The 9,556-nt window shown below is 37.2% G+C and overlaps 1 pseudogene; it reads right to left on the bottom strand.

Moving 5' to 3' along the window:
* Positions 1-7,714: 7,714 nt before the first annotated feature.
* On the bottom strand, positions 7,715-7,833 carry LOC118614886 (annotated as a pseudogene).
* Positions 7,834-9,556: the final 1,723 nt, after the last annotated feature.

Below are 9,556 nucleotides of genomic sequence, written 5' to 3'. Positions count from 1 at the left end.
GGTCCATTTGGGGTTAATTTTCGTATATGCTGTAAGGTAAGGTCCACAGTCACTCTTCCATGTAGGTAGTCAGCTTTCCCAGCCCTATTTGTTGAATCGCGTTTTTAGATATTTAAAATGCATGTTACATATTCTGCTTTCTTAAACAGCAGATGGAAGGCAGCAAATCTTTTCTTAAGAGTTCTTTGTCACCTCTAAGATCATTAACTCTTGTTCTATGCTGTATTATAGTGACCCTCTCACAAGCTATCCTTTGCTAGTGACCTCCCACTGCTGGGCTTCATTTGTTCATCTCTAGGTTTTCATTGCCTTTATTTTTCCTCCTTTGTCATCAAACTGTTTATTGTCGAGATCTTAGCTGTTATGTCTCCCTCATAACGATGTGTCCTCCTTGTTTGTTTCTATAGACTAACAAACCTGATAACCAAGCTTAACAAGAATAGTATATAAACTTAAAGTCAGTATTCTGTGAGGAAGGATCTAGTGTATTCATGAATAATGGAAATGATAGCTTTAGGTAAAAGATTTTATGAGAGCTATTGACTTTGCTAAGAGATCACTGTCATTCATGTTGAGGTCTTCATCTATGTCTGATGTCTACATAATTGAGCATTACACACAGATGCACTAGTAAATATTTAAAAACCAGCTTTTGGGGATAGAGAGGAGAACCTTTCTTTTATAGTGGTTGCTAGTTTTCACTGGGTAAATATGCCCAGAGTAGCCAATTTCAAGCTACCAGTGTGACATCATTGAATGTAAAGCTGGGAAGAGATGTGCAGTAGTGCATCATTATATAGTATTTTTACTACATAGGTACAACAACAACAACTTCAAAAGCATAGGTAGAATAGCCATAACCTCTTCCTTTGTTTCAAAAGAAACATGCTAGAAGAGGGAATGAAAACTCTCAAATAACTGTCAGGACCCTCTAAAATCTTTGAGCCTTGCACGTGGAGAAAAAAAAACTGAGCTCCCCTTTCTTGCAGAGGGTTGTGTGTTTCCTTGAAGATGAAAATTTTTATTATAGTGCAAAAACAGTTGTTTTGGTGCAGAGGCTATGTTTACAAAAATTTGTCAAAAAAAGCAAAAAATCAGTTTTTTTAATTAGCAAGTAATGTACACAATAAATATACCTAACTTCCATGTGCAAGTTCACCCCTGTGTCTAAGCCTTGCTCCACCATTCACCCATTCTCAAAAAAAAAAAAAAAAAAAAAGCATAGGTAAAAGTAAAATGTGACAAAATTATTATGAATGATGCATTTTGAGTATTTATTGTCTTCATTACCATTGTTTTTAATACAATTCTTTCCATTATAAGATATACAATTTAATTTTTAAAATCCATGTTTAACAACAGGCTCACAGAGTTCCTGAAAATTTAACAGTTGGCTTTTGTGAGCTAGGATGAGCCAGCTCCAGCACACACCTTTGGCATTACTTGGCTATTTTGAGTCGAGGGTAATAAAGTCATAAAATTTATTATCCTCAAGAATTTGCGCAGACCGAAAATGTTAATGGACGTTTCAAAGGTTCAGATTAATTAATAAATGACTTGTACAACCAGTTACTAATGGAAACAGGAATATTTAAATGATATTCTGCAGAACATTTGATAGCTAAAATTTTCTGGGTTCTTATTTTGCACTGGGCACTATAATAAGTTTTTAATCGTCATTGTCTTATTGAATCCTGATTAAAACCCATGGGTAATTGCTATTATTATCTCCATTCTATAGATGAAGAAATTGAAGTTTAGGGAGGTTCGTATATTTAAAGACATCCTAGGTTTTGAACCCATATCTTTGTGATATCATGCATTCAAGAATTATTTATTGAAAGCCCACAGTTTACTAGATGATGAGCAGTAAGGGGGACTGAGAGGGGAATGATGTGGCTGGGTCAAGACTGAAAGGGACCATGGTACAAGATGAAGCTAGAGATAGATACTTGAATGGCTACACCATGCAAAACCTTCTAAGCCATGTTAAAGAGTTTGGTCTTTATTCAGGACCATTAAAAGCCTCTGAAAGATTTTAATTGTGGGATGTGAAATGTGTTCTGTGTGGAGTGTGACTCAGTGTTAAAAGATCGCTGCAGTGAACCCGGCAGGAGATGATAAGAGCTTGGTCCAGCGTGGTGCTGGTTGCTTGTTTCTGCAGTGGGATGCATAGTGATGTCATTCACTGAGACAGAAAACAGTGCAAGAAAACCGCCCTAGTGGGGGAAATCAAGAGTTAAATTTTGGACATGTTGGCTTTTTTGGGTTTTGTACAAGTTCGAAGAAGAGAAGTGAGAAATTAGATACCTAAGTTGGGGAGATACGAGCCTTGCCCTTAGTATCTATGCTACACTAATTATGTCATGAGTTAGATCAGATGAATGATGAGGTCTTTGGAACCTTGGCATTCCGTGATATTATGTTCTCTAGACATGAAAGTACCACTACGTCTTTCTACTTATGTCTCTGTATGCTATGAATGGAAATATAATTTTTCTTTGGATGGACTTTGAGTCTTATCTCCTGTGACATTGCTCAGTTTTTATGCCGACAGTTACCAAATTAAGTCAGATGAGCTGGCAAAAGTAAATATTGACTGACTCTCCAGCCTGATGCAGCTTCTTGAGAAACTTTCCTGGACTGCACAATATGAGAATATCCTAGATTCCACATAAAGGAAGGAAAAAATACAAAAACAAATGTTTATTGAGGTCATGCTACAGGTCTGACACTATGCTAGGAACCAGGGCACAATGATAAAACAGTCCTGGCCTCAAGAGCATCACAGTAATTGGGGGAGATATAAATATACAATTCGTTGTAATGAGGGTCCAGGGAGATGAGGAAGCCAGTGTAAATGGCCAACCCTGCAGTCTAGAAGGGCCTGTGTGCCAACTGTGTTACTTACCTCTTAAGAATTTCAGATAAGAGAAATGTAACAAATGAGACCCAGAGGCCCAGAACAGCAGGAGGTGTACAGGCAACTACAAATATTTGGTCACAATTAGAGTATGAGACTGGGTGTGGGAAAGACAAGGCTGGAGAAGAAGGAGGGGTCATGTGGAGCCAGGTACAGCATGACAAGGAGATCAGACTTGACGCTGTAGACGAGTCTGTAACGCCAAGCATACAGTGGGATCCAGAATCACTTAATATGGCTGTGGGCAGAAGGACTGGAGAAGTAGAGGTGATGATGAAAAAAGCTTGTATACCTCTTTTATATCTATTTTTCCTTTTTTAAACTAACTTTTATCTTTAAAAACACATGCAAATAGTTTCAAAGGATCAAATAGCTTTTAAAAATCTTACAATAAAAACTCAGATCCCTTGCCTAACCTGTCCCCACTTCCAGTCTTATTTCCCAGAGACAAATGTGCTCAACTCTTTTAACAATTTCTTTTAGAATTTATCTCCATATTTTTAAATAATATGCTTATGCTGCTATATCTTCGTTTATCGATTTTAATAATGAGTGCAGCTCTCTTAAGCCAGACTGCCTGCTTTAGAATCCTAGCTATGAACAAACTAGCTGTGTGGCCTTGGGCCAGCTACTTAAACTCTCTGTGTCTCAGTTTTCCATTCTATAAAATAAAGATAACGATGGCCCCAATCTCATGTGAAAGAGCCTGACCCTGGCATATGAATATTTGTAAAATGGATTCATAATAGAAGAGAAGTTATCTTTTGACTTCCTGTGGTGGTGATTCTAACTCTATTATACCACATCAGTCATCCACACACAACCCTCCTCCCACCCATACTGCCAATATATGGCTGTATCACAGTTTTTTGGTTAATCGAGGGGTCAATGTGTTTATTGTTATGACTACATGCAGATTATCACTGCTGAGCCAAGTAATACACTACACTTATATTTCCTTTTTTTTTTAACCGTTCAGTTTATAATGGAGTTAAAAGTTTCCTAATTTCTCTACAATTCTAATTCCTGCTCCACGATGGACTGATGTCCCTTAACTTGGTGAACATCAGTTGTCCTGGGATGTCTCCATACCAGGGCTCAGTTTTGTGGATCCTAAGCCTCTTTCTGGACCTCTCTCATCTTGCATATCCTTCAGAAGCTTCCTAAAATAAGACGAGTAATAGATTAAGCATTTGAGTCTGCATATTTCAAAATAGTCTTTATGCTATCTTTTATGGATTGAATGTATGTATCCTCCACCACCAACACCACCAAATTTATGTATTGAAGCCCCAACTCCCAGTGTAGCTATATTTGGAGTAAGGAATAATTAAAGTCAATGAGGTCATGAGGGTAGGGCCCTGATCTCACAGGATTAGTGTCCTTATAAGAAGAGACACCAGAGAGCTCACTTGCCTCCCCCATCCCATCCTTTGTCCACTCATAAAGAAGAGATCATGTGCGCGTATAGTGAGATGGTGAGAGCTGTCACCAGACATTAATCCTGCTGTCACCTTGATCTTGGACTTCCAATGTCCAGGACTGTAAGAAAATACATATCTGTTGTTTAAGCCACTCAGTCTATGGTATTTTGTTATGGCAGTCCAAGCAGAATAATACACTATTCTCTCTTGTCTGACCAATATTTTAGCAAATGAAGAATTCTAGTTAGAAAATCATTGTCCCTCAGAATATAGAAGATGGTGGCATTTGATTCCCATATCTGTGTATGTGCCTTGTTTTTTTTCTGTTTGTAAGCTTTTAGTGATATCTTTGAATCACCAGTGTTGTGACATTTTACAACGATGTGGCTTTGGCACTTGCGCTTTTCATTCATTCATCATTCTGGTTCCTTTTGATCTGGAGACTCATGACTTTCAGTTCTGGAAATTTCTCTGATAATTTTGTTGTCTCCATTTTCTTTGGTCTCTGTTCCTGAGAATTTTATTAATCACATGGAAAAGTGTAGAGATTGATTCTCTAATTTTATTTTAAAAATCATTTGTTTATCTTTTATTCCTGTTCCTAGAAGATGTTAATTTTATAGAACAAAACTTCAACTAAATTTTTAAATTCTAGGTACCATATTTTTTAATTTTCTAAAGGTCTTTCTTGTTCTGACTATTGTTTCCTCAAAGTATCTTGGATTTGTTTTATGAATGTATTATTGTGATTAGAAGTTGGTTTTTCTTCTTTTGCTTAAGGTTCCTTCTGCATTGTGCTGCTTATATTAACTGCTTCCTTTTTCTATTTGCTTATTTTGGTATCTATCCCGCATGCTGGAGATTTTCCTCAAGTGTCTGATAACATTTTATTTATATTAAAGATTGAAGCACTGATCAACAGTTTGGAAAATCAGGGGGGTAGGGGGGTGACGAAGGGGCTGGCTTCCTGAGGGTGGGTGTCACCAAGGCGAGTGGGGGAGGTGGGCTTTAAGCCAGCCTTACTACTGGGAGATTCCTAACATTAGATTCCGAAGTCTTTTCTCTAAGCCATTGAGTGTTTTAAAGAGAAGAGTTCTCCAGTCTCCTGCTTGAGAGACTTGGCTGCTGACATTTGGGGAGCACGACAAAACTGGGGGCTGTGTCCCACAATTCTGTACACAGATTTTTACTTCATCCTCTGTTTAAGCTCAAGCCTCACTCCTGTCTGCCACTGATCCTGGGGGACTTGGTTCGAAGTCTCTTTTGTTCGTTTTCTCCAAGATGAACCTCAGACCTCCCATAGGCTTGGCGGGGTAGTGGGGGGGGGGCGGTGTATCTACTGCTTCTAGGTATGTCTCTGCAGCATCATACCCGCTGCTTCCTCGACTCTGCTAAGCTGATTATCAACTCTCCAACTTAGTTTTCACCTTTAAAAAAGAAACTTGTTGAAATCTCTTCCGTTTTTGTCTCCTCTTTTGTCTTTCCATCCTCGTATGTTAATTCTGTTATTTATTTTCTTGCCATTTTAGGGAAATTTGGGGAGGAAGAGGAGACGAATGCATGTTATAATTCTACCATATTTAACTAGAAACCTCTCCTTTTTTTCTGTTTTAAGATATGGGATCTATGTAAGTTTTTTGAAAAGATCATCGCCTATGTAATTATTATCAGAATGGGGTAACTTCTTATTTACATGCATTGCAGCTACCAAAAACAAACCAAAAAAGAAATTTAGGATTTTTTCTTCTAATCCTCCAATTATACCACTATGAAATGTGATTTATTAATTAATCAGACATTGTTATCATAACATATTTGTAGATAAAGTATCAAGAAGGAATAGATTTTAAGAAACAAATCCATATTTCAAAATTGCTTTAAATTCTCCAACGATGAGCTTTTCAGCATCTGATGTGGCAAACTCCCATGATCACTTTAAGCTATTGGGAGTTTATCTGAGACAAGTAAAGTCATTTTGATCAATGTGATGTATCCTAATCATAGGCATTTACTTTGATTGATCCATGGTGGTGTGCTTTCCATCTAGTTAGGAGGTTGAGCAGCATTTTTGTTGGCATTTGAAGTGAGATGCTCATCTGGGGACCACTGAAAGTGGTAAAGAAGCTGGGGTTGCTGTAAAAAGCACAAGGTTCCTACGGTGCAGTTCTAGATAAAAGCAAGAAATTAGCCATCACCCACACCAAAGAAGCCTAGTGACTCAGAGCACAGCCATCATTCTGATTGAAGTGGAAGAGAAGAAGGTAAAAAAATATATATAAAAGAGCTTCTACTTGTATCTGAGTACCAGGGAAGTAAAATAGAAGGAAAAAGCTTTCAGCGCCTCAAGAGCAGTTAACAAACTCCGAAATGGAAGGCGAAGTGGGCAAAACTGCACTGCTTGGAAATTTTATTGAGAGAATAGAGCGAAGAGCTTTATACATAGGGTAAAGAAATGATGCTCTTGGTTTTCATAAAAGATAAAAAATGTGAGTAATGATAATAATGTAAAAGATAATAAGGTAAGAAAACAGTACTTAAAATTTGCAAATTTTTATAGAAAGCTGGCTATGACATTTAGTACTTTAATGAAATACAGCCAGTATAGGGGGGAAAAGTCCATTTTAACATTCATAAGAAAATGCTCTGATCTTAAAGAGAAATTTTGGGTATTTTTGGTGATGATGAAATAGACAAGCTAATACTATCTAACAGAAACTTAGTTAATTTCAGAAAGAACTATGAATACGTTTTTATTGACAAAAATTTCCAACAACCAAATTGAGGAAAGACATGGAGAAAAACCTTTTTTTCTTTTGCAATAAACATGTAATGCTCTAGGAATGAATCCTCATAATGCCAGTGCTTTTAGTAAATTATTTTCATTAGTAAGAGGAAAAATCATCTATTGATTTTTTAATGGACAATATCTAGTTATTAGGGGCCTCAAAAACTCATTTGTTTAATCCAGAGACACTGTGGATAAGAAGAGTAAATTAGAAAATGAGGAAATTCTACAAAACCAGGGGGTTTAATGATATTTTTATCATATGGTTGGTATGAGAAAAAAATCATTATAGAGAGTTATAAGGACTACAGTAAATGTCATTTATTCTCTCGTTCTAACATCCCTCCCCAAACCCTCAATTAATTCATACTTCTTTATGTCTAGAGAGCAATGACGAATGAGGGTTGTAAAAAATCTTGAGGTACAGCGAGCACCCAAAGCATTCCCAAGAGGGCTAAGTTGTATTCTATATAGTCTCAGAATTAGGAATATTTTGTTGTTGAGAGTCTTTGCATTCCTGTTTCTGGAAAATAGTGCTCTTTGTTTGTTGTTGTTGTTGTTGTTGTTGTTGTTGTTGTTAAATGCCTACAGCACCTGGTTTTCCTAGGTGGCCTCCCATCCAAGTACTATCCAGGCCTGACCCTGTTTAGCTTCTGAGATCAGATGGGATCGGACTTGTTGAGCGTGGCATGGCCATAGACTGGAACATGGTGCTTTTGGTTGAAATGATGTAAGTCATCTCTGGCTTGACATATAAACAGTGGTGCAACTCATTTGAAGACCCTATGCTAAACTTTTCCAGAAATGACTTTAAACACCATAGTTAGTGAACTAATAATGGTATGCCTAGGCAAGGGGAAGCTTTCTGAAGTACATGTGGTGGTTTGATTAACAAGACCACACGGTACCCAATTACCTGATAAAATCACAGAGCACAGAACCCATTACTAGATGTCTACCTTCATAATTCCTACTACTTTTCTGGTTGCAATGCAGAAGATGAAAGAAGAGCAACTTCAGAACTATTAATATGGAAGAGCTTCTTTAGGGGTAGATTCTTAATTTACTTTAAAGGGGTTTGGCAGGAGATAGGGGGATCTTTGAGGGTCCTTTTTGTAAAACATATATAGGTGTTTATTACATTTATCATCTTTCATTGTCTGCCTCTCTCCCTCCCTCTCTTGTTGTCTTTTATTTTTTAAGAATTGCCCTCAATGAGTGTGTTCCAGTTCTCTAATACAGAATAACTAATTACCCCAAAACTTAGTGACTTAAAATAATAATAAAAGGCAGTTGAAGCAAGTTAGGTAAAGCACTGAAGAGGAAGCCTGAAGTTTTGGGTTCAAATGCTGGTCATGACTCTTAATAAATTAATTTCTGTCAGCAAGTCTATGTACCTCTCTGAGGATTTGCCTCTCTAAATCAGGGTCCTCTGAGGCCTCCTCTAGCTCTAAAATGTTTTTATTCTAGAGCCACCTCCCACTTTCCAAGGCTTTTGGAAATCAAGTTGTTGAGTATACTGATTTTTCAAAACACAAAATCTTCCTTCACCTTGAGTGCCATCCTATCAGGCAATGTGAGACACAGTTTATATGATGCAATCCTAATGGGCACTGGATATTTTATCCTTTAATCTATTACCATGTTTTTCAAAGACAAAATGGCTGGAACAATGGCCACATACAGAACTATAGAATATAAAGGTCCATAATACTGAGTTTGATCCTAAATTCGTAGAGTTAAAACTCATAAGTTCTATATCTTAAGATCAAAGATGGCAACCATCCCTTGAGCACTGATGTTTTCCCCTTTATCAGCTTCATTTGAAGATTGAATAAAATGTGTGGGTATAAAATTTTAAACAAATCTTCTCATTTCTAATGAAAGTTGTCTTTGAAAAGAATCTTTTTAGGATGCTAAACACTTATTCAGAGGATGTTTCACTTTAAACATTTGTAAGATCCTACCTTTTGAATTGCTTTCAGAATTTGTTTTTGCTAAATTAGCCTTTTTAACTTGATCATCCATGTGCTGTTTCCTCTCTCTCTCTCTCCTTTGGGCATCACCCAGTTAGTCCTTTTATGTCCTCCCTACCACTTTGGTTCTGCCACTTAAGCCTACAGCTTTGTTGTGTTAGCAAAGCTATGAGGGGCTCAGGAATAGACGCAGAGGACCTTGGAGGAGGTAGGGCTGTGACTAAGACTAAGTCAAGAGAAGAGCAAATAAAAAATATGTAGTCTGGGAAAAGTTCATTTCCAAATTTTGATTTCCGCTTTAAGTATTGTAAAGACATTTGTGCAACTGACACCTAGAAATGGAGAACAGTGAATCATTTATTATTTCAGCACAGTTCTAGGTGTTGGGTATACCTCATTGAATAAGACAGAAGGAGGTTTTTGTTCTTACTGAAGGAAGAAAGACAAC

Source organism: Rousettus aegyptiacus, unplaced genomic scaffold, assembly GCF_014176215.1.
Source record: "Rousettus aegyptiacus isolate mRouAeg1 unplaced genomic scaffold, mRouAeg1.p scaffold_m13_p_2, whole genome shotgun sequence".
Taxonomy (NCBI): domain Eukaryota; kingdom Metazoa; phylum Chordata; class Mammalia; order Chiroptera; family Pteropodidae; genus Rousettus; species Rousettus aegyptiacus.
Note: the sequence above shows the minus strand (reverse complement) of the source record. Positions and strands in the feature narration are given on the sequence as shown.